Source organism: Phragmites australis, chromosome 22, assembly GCF_958298935.1.
Source record: "Phragmites australis chromosome 22, lpPhrAust1.1, whole genome shotgun sequence".
Lineage (NCBI taxonomy): Eukaryota > Viridiplantae > Streptophyta > Magnoliopsida > Poales > Poaceae > Phragmites > Phragmites australis.
The window spans coordinates 9868883-9884353 of NC_084942.1; positions in this window are offsets into that span (position 1 = coordinate 9868883).

Here is a 15471-nt window from a genome sequence, read left to right on the forward strand (position 1 = left end):
TCACATTTGAGACACCAACGGTGCATTTCTTGTAAGTGTGTCATGTTTCGTTGCACTTGTTGCACCATTTCACGCTATGTGCAGTTTCTACTTCATCCATGTCATTACGAAGCCTCGTAGTCCGGCGCTGCCCCTTCTTATGCTTCATATTGTCGGGATCCAGTACGAACAAAGCATCAGGCCTAGGTTCCTTCGTGAAAGAACCATAAATCCTGAAACCATAGACCTCGTGGTTCTAGGTATCGAATAGATCTTCCTTCTTGACGTAGTCACAGACGAACTTCCGAGTCCTCAGGCCCATCACAGCACACGCGGCAATCACATGGAGCATGGCTTGTTGCAGGTGCAAAGCACCTATCATCGAAGATGATACACTCATGGATAATTCTCTCACGCTTGTCTCCTCTCCTTCCTTTGTCCCTGCATAGAATTTTGTACCTCAGCTGTGCAGTTCCCATGGTCTTCACCATGTGCATCTTTGCCTTCTCTGCCTTGTCTTCCATGTACTTATTCATCTTCGTCCCATAAATCATACTAGCATTATTTAGTGCCATGTGTGCTTCTGCATAGCGGTCCCTGAAATACTTGCATGTCTCTTGAAGTATGAACTCTACAATTCCCACCAGCGGCAACCCCCTCACATCTTTCATCACCCAGTTGTAAACCTCTGCTAAATTTGTAGTCATAATGTTGTACCTAGACCCGTTTGTGTCGTAGAGAAGAGCCCACTTCTCCTTGGCCTCATTCTCAATTCACTCGCTAAATTACCTGGTAGATGACTTGCTCCGCCACGTGATGAAAGCTTCATTGTTATTTGGCAGGGACTCAAGAGGTACCGGTATGTCCTCTGCTCCCATCATGGGCCTCCTTGCACGCTCCTATGTTTGCTTCTTTGTTAGCTTGTCCAGTATTTTCCAAAGAGCATCAAACTTCCACTACTGATTTTGACCACACAACCTCTTGAACATGTTCATGAGGTTCTTGTTCTTGAATTGGCAGAAGAAGTTTGCACCCAAATGCCTCATGCACCATCTACTCTACAAGTCTGGCCACATAGGTCCAATCAAGCTAGCGTCCGTTCCATTTTACAGATCCAGAATTGCCTTGAGTATCTCAGCTGTTGGGGGAAAATAAACTAGCGTGAGGATAATGGTTGAAAATTACTATCCTGATCCCTCTGGAGCCTTGACCTCTGGACCCTCAGCTAAAGGCTCAACCTCCAAAGTCATCAGGTCCGGCTCGGCATCCCGAAGGCTCAGCCTCCCAAAACCCGACCTCCCGAAGCCCGGCCCCTCCCGAAGCCTCGGCCTCCTGAAGCCCTAGCCTTTTAGAGTCCTGCTTCCCGAAGCCTTCACCTCCCAGAGCCATGCCTCTTGAGGCCCCCGCCTCAGGCTGCTCGGGCTGCCTTCACGAAGGCTACAAGGTGAGTCAGCAGGCCTTAGGAAAGATCTGCCGGAAGGGAAGCACCGGTCGTGCTTTGCCTGCAAGGAAGGGACCAACATTAAAAGCCAAGGCTGATGGATGCCACTCTGACACTCCGGCGTAATGGAGGCTATCCTGACACCCCTGACAGTGCGGTGCCAGACCGTAATTGGTGACCGACTCGCCGGCTTCAGGGTGCAGGCACCACGGTAGTTACTATGGTAGATATTTGTCTCCCAGATAGTGTAGAAAGTAGTTATCCGGGATCAGGCCTAGTAAGTCGGTCAGGTACCAGATATTTGTACATTATGATAGCTTGTATGCTAAGCTATGCACGGCCCTATAAATAGGGGGGCATGGTCATCTGGGTAAGGGGGACGGGCAAGACAGCGAAAAAGACACAGAGGTGAAAATACACCAAGTCACGCTGTGATACTCCTCCAAGAGTGATCAAATTTTTCTACCATCAATACATCCGTGGTGTTCCTTCCTCTTAAACTTCGTGTCTAAGCTTGAGTCTCCTCCTTAGAAGAAACTCTTGTCGTACTTGCTAGGGCAAGATGAACTCTTGCTCCAACACCAGCATGCCGTTCATGTATAATGCATACATTCGGCCGAGCACCAACAATTATCATCCTCACACGGTTCAAAAACCAATACCAACTAGTGTTGTTCTCACTCTCCACAAATGCAAAGGCCAACAGTAGAACTTGATTGTTCCCGTCAACCCCAATAGCAGTCAGGATCTGTCCTATGAACTTGCCAGTAAAGAAAGTGCTGTCGATACCCAGGATAGGCTGACAATGCTTGAAATCTTTGATACATGCCCCAATTGCGAAGAAACATCGCTTCTAGATGTACTTGCCAGGTTTGGATAGCAATGGGTACTTATCAATGCGTAATACATCCCCGGGTTCCTTCGAGCAATAATCTGTAGCAAATGTGGTAGATTCTCATACCACGCTTCATAGGTCCCGAACCTCATCTCAATTGCCTTCCTCTTTGCCCTTCATGCCTTGTTGTAGCTGATAGTGTACTTATACTCCTCAATTTGCCTGATTATGGACCCTAATTTGTAGTTCAGTTTATCTACAATTTGGGTGTACATCACATTGGCGACAAAGCCTGAGGTGATGTTCTTGTGGCTGCGCTCAAGTTCGTCCATCATGCAAGTGTGTTCGACCACAATCGACACCTCCCAATAGTGAACCCACTTTCCCTTGAAGTCATGCACCACACGCAACCCTCATTTTCGCACTTCACATCATATTCCTTCTTGCTTGACTTGATAGCATAAAACTGCCATCGAAGCTTGGTCGCCCATTGAATCACAACATCCTTCATGGCCTGATTGGTAGGATACCTAGCACCTTGGGTCACCTCATTCTGCGTATACTCTCAGGCCACTTGATTCCGCTCATTTACCACAAGGTTATTGAAGTTTGGATTGTTTCAATCCACAGGAACCGGAGCATCGTCCTCATCATCCGAGCTGCCATACTCAGGAGTTTTATCAACCTGAAGATCATCTTGCTCCATCTGTTCAATTAGAGAAGGGATTTGTCCCCCCTCATCTGCCTCACCGATCGGTTCAATCAAATAATCTGATGAATGTGCACCATCCAGATCGACATCTACATCATACTATTCCTCATCACCCTCTGCCTCCGCGTACCCTTCACCCTGCATCTCCCCAACTGCCTCCTTATTCTTCCATTGCACACGCAACACAGGAGGCCAACCTCTGTGCACAACATCATGCAGGTACCTCTTTCACAATTCATCTTCCCAATGAGGGAACACCTCCCAGTACACACCTTCTCCAAAATAGTTGCCCATAATGCTAATGGTCATCTCTTGAATCTCCGAGTCTATTTTGAAACCCCGCATCAAACAAACATACAAGTGTCCGACACTTTTCTACATTGGTCTGGATATACCATTGTCCATTGACTTAAATACAGATAGTACTACCCCTTCTGGATCGTATAAGATTTCACTGTCCCTGTAAAAAATCCTAAACTGTCACATATCTAACATACCTAGCAACCATCGACAAATACTATGGCATTATTGCAACATAATAGAAAGAATCAAGTTAAACTACATCTACAATGCAAAATTCATTACAAGCGTAGCCAAACATGTAATCTATACTGCAACAACATATTCCCGGTTCACTACATCAAACACATCTAAACCCTACATCTATCATATCAATTATGACTACACTATGTTTAAATCATACATCTAATACCTAACATATATCTAAATACTACATCTAATTGTTAAAATATACGTATAAACATGATCTAATTGCTGAACTATATCTAACCCTAATTCTAAAACTAGATCTACATTTTAACCTACTTCAGGTAGCTATCCTACCAGGTTTGTTATACAAAACCTAGATCTAACATCTAACCTATGTCAAAACCTAGCACTAGTTGCTATCCTACCGGGTATGTTAAGAAAACAGGGAAACAATTTACCTCTTTTTTTGGCAAGGCTTCAGCACACAAATCTCCCTCCCCTCCCCCTCCCCTCTCCTCTCCTCTTGACTGAGTGAGAGTGAAATGGGGCACTGACGTCGGCACGACCGGCCACGCTGGCCTAAATACACAAAAGGTCTCGCCCACTGAACGAGCGAGACCTTTTGGGTGCGCCCACGTGGCATCGCAGCCACGAAGGTCTCGCCCAATCAACAAGCGAGAACAAAGTCTCGCCCGCTGAATGGGCAAGACCTGCCTCTCTCTGGTTATTAAATATGCTGAGACCTTGTTCTCGCCCATTGAACGAGCGACGGTAGGGTAATCTTGTTATTTTTCAAACGGACATGTAATCTTGAAATATTTCAAATATATATATATATATTCCCTTTTCCTCTCTCACCCCCTCTCCTCTGTTTTGGGCTGTCATCACACCAATCGGCCCGTCTTTGTGCACGAGTGAAGCAGCCCAATCATCGAAGTCAACGTCTACCTCACGCGCTACTCCCTCTCCCTCTCTTAAATTTTTTTATATATTTTCCCAAATTTTTCAAGATGACATGCTCATTTCAAAAATAATGAAGTCTACCCTACCGTCAACCACTCAACGAGCGAGAACAAGGTCTTGCCTGTTGAATGGGTGACCCCTTGTGGGCCCCAGCTAGCAGCACATTTAATAATCGGGGAGAGGAAGTTCTTGCCCGCTGAACGGGCGAGACCTTCATGGCTGTGACGCCACGTGGGCCAACCCAAAAGGTCCCGCCCACTGAGCGAGCAAGACCTTTTGAGTATTTAGGCTGGCCCGACCGGCCCTGCCAACGTCAGCACTTCATTTGACACTCATTCAGCCGAAGGAGGAGTGCAGAGGGAGGAGAGGGGAGGGGAGGGGAGGGAGATTTGTGCGGTGAAGCCCTACTGAAAAAAGGAGGTAAATATTTTCCTATTTTTTAACAAACCTGGTAGGATAGCAACTAGTACTAGGTTTTGACATAGGTTAGATGTTAGATCTAGGTTTTGTTTTACATACCTGGTAGTATAATCACTAGAAGTAGGATAAAATGTAGATCTAGGTTTAGAATTAGCGTTAGATGTAGTTCAGCAATTAGATCATGTTTATACATATATTTTAGCAATTAGAAGTAGTATTTAGACATATTTTAGGTATTAGATGTCGGATTTCGACATAGTGTAGTCATAATTGATATGACAGATGTATGATTTAGATGTGTTTGATGTAGTGAATAGGGAATATGTTGTTGTAGTATATATTACATATTGGGCTACGCTTGTAATGAATTTTGCATTGTAGATGTAGTTTAACATGATTCGTTCTGTTATGTCGCAATAATGTCATAGTTTTTGTCAATGGTTGCCAGGTATGACGGATATGTGGTAGTTTAGGATTTTTTACGGGGACAGTGAAATCTTATATGGTCCGAAAGGGGTACTATTGTCCGTATTTAAGTCAATAGACATGGGTATATCCAGACCAATGGAGAAAAGTGTTGGACTCTTGTATGTCTGGTTGATGCGGGGTTTCAAAATAGACCCCGAGGTTCAAGAGATGACCATTAGCATTGTCGCCAACCGTTATAGAGAAGGTGTTTACTGGGAGGTGTTCCCACTCTGGAAAGATGAATTGTGGAAAAGGTACTTGCATGATGTTGTGTATAGAGGTTGACCTCCTATGTTGCTTGTGCAATGGAAGAATAAGGAGGCAGTTGGGGAGATGCAGTGTGGAGCATACCGGAGGAGGAGGGTGGTGAGGTAGAGTATGATGAAGATGTCAATCCGGATGGTGCAAAGTTATCGGATTATACGATTGAACCAACCGGTGAGGCAGATGAGAGGGAACAAATCCCTTCTCTAATTGAACAGATGGAGCAGGATGATATTCAGGTTGATGAAACTCCTGAGTATGATAGTTCGGATGATGAGGATGATGTTTCAGTTCCCGTGGATTCAAACAATCCAAACTTTAACAACCTTGTGGTGAATGAGGGGAATCAAGTGACCTGGGAGTATACGCAGAATGAGGTGACCCAAGGTTGTAGGTATCCTACCAATCAGGCCATGAATGATGCTGTGACTCAATGGGCGACCTCGCTTCGACGGCAGTTTTATGTTGTCAAGTCAAGCAACAAGGAATATGATATAAAGTGTGCGAATGAGGGTTGCACGTGGTGGGTGCACGGCTTCAAGGGAAAGTGGGTTGACTATTGAGAGGTGTCGATTGTGGTCAAACAGACTTTCATGATGGAGGAACTTGAGCGTAGCCACAGAAACATCACCTCAGGCTTTGTCACTAATGTGATGTACACACAGATTGTGGACAACCTGAACTACGATCCAGGGTCCATAATCAAGCAAATTGAGGAGGAGTACAAGTACACTATCAGCTACAACAAGGCATGGAGGGCAAAGAGGAAGGCAATTGAGATGAGGTTTGGGACCTATGAAGCGTCGTATGCGAATCTGCCAGATTTGATGCAGACTATTGCTCGAAGGAATCTCGGGACGTATTACAACATTGATAAGTACCCATTGCTATCCAAACCTGCAAGTACGTCCGGAAGCGATGTTTCTTTGCAATAGAGGCATGTATCGAAGCTTTCAAGCATTGTTGGCCTATCATGTGCATCGATGGCACTTCCCTTACTGGCATGTTCATGGGACAGATCCTGACTACTATTGGGGTTGATGGGAACAATCAAGCTCTATAGTTGGCCTTTGCATTGGTGGAGTGAGAACAACAATAGTTGGTATTGGTTTCTGTACCATGTGAGGATGATAATTGTTAGTGCTCGGCCGAACGTGTGCATTATACATGACCAGCATACTAGGATACACAAGGCAATTCTGGATCTGCAAAATGGAATGGATGATAGCTTGATTGGACCTGTGTAGCTAGACCTACAGAGTAGGTGGTGCATGAGGCATTTGGGGTGCAAACTTCTTCTGCCAATTTATAAACAAGAACCTCATAAATATGTTCAAGAGGCTGTGCGGTTAGAACTAGCAGCGGAAGGTTGATGCTCTTTGGAACATACTAGATGAGCCGACGAAGAAGCAAACACAAGAGTGTGCAGGGAGGCCTATGACGGGAGCAGAGGACGTACCAGTACCTCTTGAGTCCCTACCAAATGACAATGAAGCTGGCATCACACGGAGGAGCGGGTCATCTACCAGGTCATTTAGTGAGTGGATTAAGGATGAGCCCAAGGAGAAGTGGGCTCTTCTCTTCAACACAAACAGGGCTAGGTACGGTATTATGACTACAAATTTAGTAGATGTTTACAACTGGGTGATGAAGGGTGTGAGGGGGTTGCCGCTGGTTGGGATTGTAGAGTTCATACTTCAAGGGGCATGCAAGTATTTCAAGGACCGCTATTCAGCAGTGCACACGACACTGAATAATGCTAGTACAATTTATGGTACGGAGATGACTAAGTACATGGAAGACAAGGTGGAGAAGGCAAAGATGCACCGGATGAAGATCATGGGAACTGCACAACAGAGATACAAAATTCTATGCAGGGACAAAGGAAGGAGAGGGGGCAAGCGTGAGAGAGTTATCCACGAGTGCACCATCTTTGATGATAGGTGTGTTTGCACCTGCTACAAGCCGATGGTACTGCATAAGCCATGATCGCATGTGATTGTTGCGTGTGCTGTGACAGGGCTGAGGACTTGGAGGTTCGTCTGCGACTACTTCAAGAAGGAAGCTCTATTTGACACTTGGAACATTGAGGTCTTTGGTTTCAAGATTTATGGTTCTTTCACAAAGGAACCTGACCTGATGCTTTGTTCGTACTGGAACCTGACAAGATGAATCATAAGAAGGGGCGGCACAGGACTACGAGGCTCCGTAATGACATGGATGAAGTAGAAACTAGACGTCACATGAAATGGTGTAGCAAGTGCAACGGAATAGACACACATACAAGAAATACACTATTAGTGTCCCAAATGTGAACCCCGTGGAAGCCGGTTTGTCTCGGGTCTGCTGAAGATGGGAGACGTCCTCATAGTCGTTGATCATAAGCTTCATCGGCTCATTGAGATTGATTAATGTTGAATTTCATGTGTGGTGGATATTCATGTGCACACCATTGTACTTTACTGTGTTAGTGCCCAGATGGTCATAATGTTCGAGGTTGTAACGTGGTATGTTATGATTTTTCCACATACTTATGTACCATTTGAATAATGTATTATATCATGTTACATGCTAGACGCTTACTCATTCAATTCCCACAAATAAAGACTAGTCGACACTTCATGCTCTTTGTGTTTTTGCATATAAAAATGTAAATAACTTGTGAATATGCAGGTATGGCACAGCCAGAGCTGCTCGACCCCCAGATCGACGTCAGGCACTATTTGTACCGCATCGCTGTGCAGGGTGAGGAACTCCCTGTACTTCGACCTCGTGTGTCGAATGAGCTAATGAGGATTGATGAGTGCTAGATCCTGAGGTTTGTTAATTTTGATTTATGGTTCCATACAGATTTAGACACGATATTGGTCACTAACTATAGTATGCTTGCAGGTTGCGTGCTACTAGCCTACTTCCGCTGTATTAGCTTGTGGAGGTGGACGCATTGGCGGGGACCTCAGAGGCGGCGACGCGGTTCAACTATGACAGGGCCCTCCTTGTGGCCCTTGTCGACAAGTGGCATCCTGAGATGCACACGTTCCACCTCCCGTGCGGCGAGATGGCACCCACGCTCGAGGATGTCTCACTCTTGATGGGCCTGCCTTGCGCAGGTTCCGCTGTTGGGGCTAGGGACGTGGGTGTGGGCTGGCGGAATGAGATGCTTGGCCACTTCTCCGTCGTTCAATGGATGGATGGCGTAACCCTGTTCAGGCCTTTTCCATCGAACGAGATGCACAGCCTGACGGAGGCCTTTCTCGTTCAGTTTGTGGTATATATGTCTTTTAATGGTTTCTCATCTCCTTTACGTTATTGATGGATGAAGATATTTGTACTTGTTCCTTATTTGACAGGCGGACACCATCCACCCACTGGCAGCTACCGATGATGTCTTCCAATGCCTACAGGTGTATCTCTAGTGATTGTTCAGGTGGGTCATGTTCACCGAGACCCACAACAACACGGTCTCGAGGAGCATGATCCCCTACGCCAGAGAGGTTGTGGATGTTGACTTGGCGGATGTCACATCCGGTTTTAACGGACAAAACCAAGTGCAGCTTATGTGTGTGCAGGAAGTTAACACACATAAGGACGTCATATCTGAAGTAGAAAAAGCAATACTTTTATTAAATAAACGTTCACTTCTTACAGAATAAGGACTTCACCTAAACAACCTCAAAAATTGAACTAAACGACAGCATCTAAATGACGGTAGCGGGACGAAAAGCATCGGCGACCAAGCACTCCACAGGCACCGACTAGAAGACACGCTCCTAGAACACCAGGTCGTCGTCTTGGAAATCTTCAAAATCTTCAACTGAGCAGCATATGTTTTTGTAGGAGAAAGCAAGGGTGAGCACATAGAGCACTCAGCAAGTGTGGGAAAGTAATGATATGCAGGCTTATATCAAGAATAGGCTAACACATGGTATATTTGCGTAAATGCGAGTAATGAAAACACATTTGGACTCAAAAACATTAAGCAGTTATTAAATGAATGTAACCCAAACAGTCCAGCTACCAGCATACAAGGCTCCCCACCTCACACACCATAACCGTCTAGTACTCCCTATACCAGAACCATAACCAACTAGTACTCCCTGTACCAGAACCATAACCAATTAGTACTCCCTGTACCAGAACCATAACCAACTAGTACTCCCTATACCAGAACCATAACCAACACCCTCTAATCATGTGAGGATCCAAGTCTCTCATATCCGTGAGCACGACTGTTATAACAGTTTTACACTCTGCAAATGTTATCCTTCTTTTCCCACGAGTCAGTGAATTCTATGTTACCGTGTTTGCAAGACACTTAACACACGCTAGTGGTGTGCTGCCAAGAATCTCTGTATGACACTTTCCACTAACCAGAGACTAACCCAGTATGTGTCTGCCTACTAGGTTTCACCGCCAGGCTTTACGCGAGTTCAACTCCTACCTAGAAGCCCCCTTTTACGCTGACCCAACACACATTGGATAGACTCTAATCAGTATGTCACGCCTTACCCATATCAGCCTCGTGGTTGGTACGTTACTTCTTGGGTTGTCGCTCCACGAACCGGTCCTTACTTAGGTTACTTGAGCAGACACTAAACCAACATCATAACCATGATAACCATCAAAACTACTTTGCTCAAGGCCTATGGTTCCATGTTGCTAAACCATTAACAAATTAACCATCAATGTTGTATATGTTCATTAGTCAAGATTATGACACTTCTTAACATCCCAAAAGCAAGGCTAAGCAATCTACCCACAAAGGACACCTAACCACAAACCATCTAGGTTCCAAGAGATGATAAGGGAAAATCTAGGGAAAACCCTAACATAGGTAACTACCCATCATATTGACAGATATTGCATGCAGTTTAATAAAAAAACATTAAAAAAACATAGGTTCAATATGATCAAAGGCACTTGCCTTCTCCTTGCTGCTGCTCAATGTAATCTTGCTCCTAGTCTTGATGTTCCTTAAATTGATCCGGGGCATTGTCGGCTAATCACACAATAACCGGCAAACAAAAAACAAAATATACTAAGAACAGAGCACAAAACAAAAGAACAATGAGATAAAATCTGTCTATAAAGAAAGAGCACTGAAAAACGAATCTATCGGCGCAGAAATCACTTAAAACGGAGCTACGATGAAAAAGTTAGGGCTAAAACAAATCTAGGGTTTAATCTGAAAACAAGGGCTTATTTTGAATAAAACCGAAAGTTTAGGGACCTTTTTGTAAAAATAGGGGATCTAATTGTAATTATGAAAAGATCAGGGACTAATATGTAAAAAGGTAGGTGCTTTTTGCTAACAATAGAGAGGTTCAGGGGCTTTCTTGCAAAATTACCAATTAAAAGGATTATTGAAATTATTTTTAGATTGAAAAACCTCTTTTATTATGTGGCTGCTGACTGGTTTGACACATAGGCAAGAGGGTTGAGATGGCAGCTGAGGTGGCAAGATGACGTAGCAAAACGGCTGACTGGGTTCAAGCATAAACATGTGGCGCTATGCTATTGGTTGCTGAAGGGGTACGTTAGATCTAATCTCGGCTGTGCAAAATAGATCCAGCGACTCAGAGGAGCTCGGCTATCGGGGAAAGAAGTCACGGCGGCGCCGAGGGGGTTTGCGGCGGCGCACGGCCGCGAAACTAGCCAGAATCGGCTCCAGCTCGCCAACCGCGGCGATGAGCGGTGAAATCCGAAGAGGGAAGCACGGCGGATCCGTTTTAGGGCTTACCTTGGGCAGGGCGGCACGGGATGGGCTCAGCGACGGAAGGGGCAGCGGAGGACCTCGGGATCTCGTCGGGAAGGGATCTCCAACGGCACAGGAGCCAAGGCGACGGCGGGGAGAGCTTTGGTGGACGGCCACGGTTCTGCTAGGCTACTCGGGTGAAGCTCAATGGCGCTAGGGCTGCTCGGCAGCGTGCTCAACCGAGGGGCGACGACAATGGCGGCGGTGGGGCTCGAGATCGGCAAAATCGGCTCGGGACTCGGCGGGTTTGGGACAAGATGAGATCGGGAGAGGGGTTCTGGTTATATAGGTGGGATCTCGCGCGGAGAAAGAGGAAGGCGGCGGCTTGTACTCCACTCGAACACGAACGACGGTGCGGCGGGCAGACTCCGGGTCGGAGACGACGGCGATGGCGAAGGCGGCTTCTGCGTGGGCGTCTTCGGCGCGTTCTACTGGTGCGCGCATGACGCTGGGCCATACCGAGCCCCAGGCAGAGGAAGAGCAAGGCCGGCCGGCTGGGCTGAGGTCGAAAGAAAAGAGAGAGAGAGATTTGGGCCAGAGGGGGAAAAGGCAGCCCGAGAAGGTTTATTCTTTTCTCTTTTTTTTCTAAATTCAAATTCAAATTCAAAGCAAATCCACTTCAAACAAAATCCATCAAAAGCCAAATAAAAATACTATTTTCCTAATCCAGCATGAATGCATAATAATCAATTATATCCTATGTCAAATATATTTTTCTTTTATATAAAATAGGATTTTACCCTTTTTAATTATTTAAACTCATATTAAATTCTAACAAATTTTATGTAATTTCTAATGATGGAAAAATTAGGGTGTTACAGCTGGGTTTTAGCTGTGCTCGCTGCGACGTACCGCGACCTGTGCGACGGGTGTATGAAGATCGACGACAACGCGATCCTGACCGGGTGTCCTCTGCTTCTTTAGACGTGGTCGTACAAGCGCATTGCCATCGGCAGGACTGTCATGGACCTTAGTGCGTACCAGTTTGGTGCAGACGTGTCACACCCGGTTTTAACGGACAAAACTAAGTGTGGCTTATGTGTGCTTAGGAAGTTTAACACACATAAGGACATCATAGGTGAAGTAGCAAAAGCAATACTTTAACTTACAATCGTTTACTTCTTACAAAAAGACTACACCTAAACAACTAGATAGCATCTAATCGATGGCAGCGGGATGAAAACATCGGTGACCAAGCACTCCACAAGTACCGACTGGGGAACACACTCCTAGAACACCAGGTCGTCGTCTTGAAAGTCTTGCACTAAACAGCATATGTATTGGGGGGATAGCAAGGGTGAGCACATGGAGTACTCAGCAAGTGTGGTAGTAATGACATGCAAGCTTATAACAAGAATAGGCTAACATAAGGTATATTTGCGTAAATGCGAGTAAATAAAATAGTAAGGTAATTGAAAAATATTAAGCAGTTGTTAAGTGTATGTAACCCAAACAACCCAACAACTATCCACCCAAAGGTGACCATCCCTAAACTATCACCATCCAGTAACTCTTGTACCAACCAGAGCATGACCAAAACCAATTAATCATATGAGGATCCAAGTCTCCCATAACCGTAGGCACGGCTGTTATCACAGGTTTACACTCTGTAGAGGTTGTCCAACTTTACCCACAAGTCATGATTTTCATGTTGTCGTGTTCATGACACACTTAATACACACCAGTGGTGTGCCACCAGGAGATCACTACGAAGAATTGTCCATTGATTAGGTCCTGGTACTCCAACGAATGCCAGCCAGGTGTGTAAACAATATGCTAAGCCTTACCCATATCAGCCTCGTGGTTGGTACAATAATTTTTGGGTTGTCGCTCCACGAACTGGTCCTTATATGTGACACTTGGGCAAAGACTATCCAAACGGAGATAACCAACCAACAAAACCTAACAACACTGCTTGGAACATATCCACAAGCCCACCACATAAACCACCATTATTGAACCAACTCTTTGCCCAAGTCCTAGGGTTCCATGTTACTAAAACAAGTTCACCATCACCATTGAATATATCCACTAAACATGTATATGACACTTCCCAATATCCCAAGCATGGCTAAGAAATTCTACCCAAGCGACACATATCAACTACCAATTAGGCTTCAAGGAATGTAAAGGAAAAACTAGGTAAACCCTAACATAGGTGACTACTCATCAAGTTGACAGACATTATATGCAATTTTGTAAAATAAAACATTTGAAACAAAGGTTCAAGATGATCAAGGACACTTGCCTTCTCCTCGCTGCTGCTCAGTGTACTCTTGCTCCTGGTCTTGATGTTCTTCAAGTTGATCAAGGGCGTTGTTGACTAATCGCACAATTACCAACAAGCACACAAATAAAATACACTAAGAATAGAGTACAAAACAATAGAAAGAAAATAGGAAACGTATCTAGAAAGAAAGAGCACTGAAAAACGAATCTAACGGCGTAAGAATCGCTAAAAAAGGAGCTACGACGAAAAAGATATGGCTAAAACAATTTTAAGGTTAAATCTGAAAAAGAAAAGGGCTTATTTTGAATAAAACATAAAGTTTAGGGACCTTTTTGTAAAAATAGAAGGACCTATTTGTAATTTCAAAAACATCTAGGGATTAATCTGTAAAAAGACAGGGGCTTTTAGGTAATTCAGAAAAGTTCAAGGGTCTAATTGCAAAAGAGCTATTGTTTGGAATTATTTTTGTACTGGAAAAGAATATTTATGATGTCATGCTGATGTCATAAACAGAAAGGAATTATTTTAAAAACCAAAAAGCTGACTGGATATGATGACTGAACTATTTTGCTAATGTGGCAAGACGACATGGCGCCCTAGTCGGACTTATTTGCTGACTGGGATCTATGTGGACACATGGCGGTTTCTGATTGGCTAGCGAAGAGGTATTTTGATGATCCAATCTAGACCGATGATGATGGATCTGACGGCTGAGATCAAAGGGGATGGCCAGAGAGGGATTTCATGGCAGCGCCGAGGGGAAAGCGACGACCAAAACCTTGTCGTCAGCGTCGGATCTCGATGATGAGCGGTAGAACACAATGACACGCTCACGGGGAAACGGATGGGGGCCTTACCGAGGGTGGCAACACACGCGAAGAGGGCCAGTGATGGGAGAGGCGGCGGAGCGGCTCGGATCTTTGTCGACGGTGATACTCCGGTGGTCAATCAGCGACGGCAAAGGCTCCAACATGATCAGTGAAGGCAGACCGTTCTTCCAATGGCTTCGACTGGGGCGGTGGGGCTCTGGAATGTCGAGTCAGCGAGCTTGACTGAAGCGGCAATGGCGGCGGTGGCGGAAAGCTACAGATCTCGGCGATTGCACTGGAACTCAGCGAGTTTGGGACGGGAATAGATCGAGTGGGTCATGAGGATCTTTATAGGCGGCTCAAGAGGGCTCGGGGAGGACCAAGACTCTCTCAAGCGACGGTGGAGATAAACTCGGACGTGGTGGCCAGCCGAGTTCGACTCAGAGACGACGAACCTGACAAGTGAGCCCCACACGTCGGCGTCTCGAGCAAAGCTGGGAAGTAGGGCGTCTTCAGGGCGGGCGGCAACGCAGGCAGGCCGGTGAGGGCATGGGCGCGTCACTGGGCTCCTGGCGCGCGTGGGAATGGGCCGGAGTGCTCGGACACGGCCCAGGCAGAGGGAGAGCGGGAGAAGCGGGCCGGTGCGGGGAAATGGGCCCAAAAGAGGAGACGACGGCCCGAGGAAGAGTTTTAACCTTTTTTTCTTTTTTTCAAATCATTTCCAAAAGCTTTTGAATTCAAATCAAAGCAAGCAATTCAAATCAAAAGCCACAAATGAAAACCAAATAAAACAAAGGAAACCTTAATGCCTAAGAACAGCATGAATGCACTTAAACAAATATTTCCTATGTCAAATTAGATTATCTTTTTATGAAAATAGCATTTACTCTTTTGAAATTATTTAAGCTCAAAAATAAATTCTAGCAAATTTTATAAATTGGCAAAAATTGAAAATTAGGGTGTTACAGGACGACGTTGACGGCCTGACCATGGGGTCATTGTGGTGTAGACGTAGGGTAAGTGCAATGCTATTTGTGTACGTTTAGGTTGATTGCTTTATTATATTGTCTAACTTAGTTAGGTTGCACAGCCGAGTTAGTCTAGTG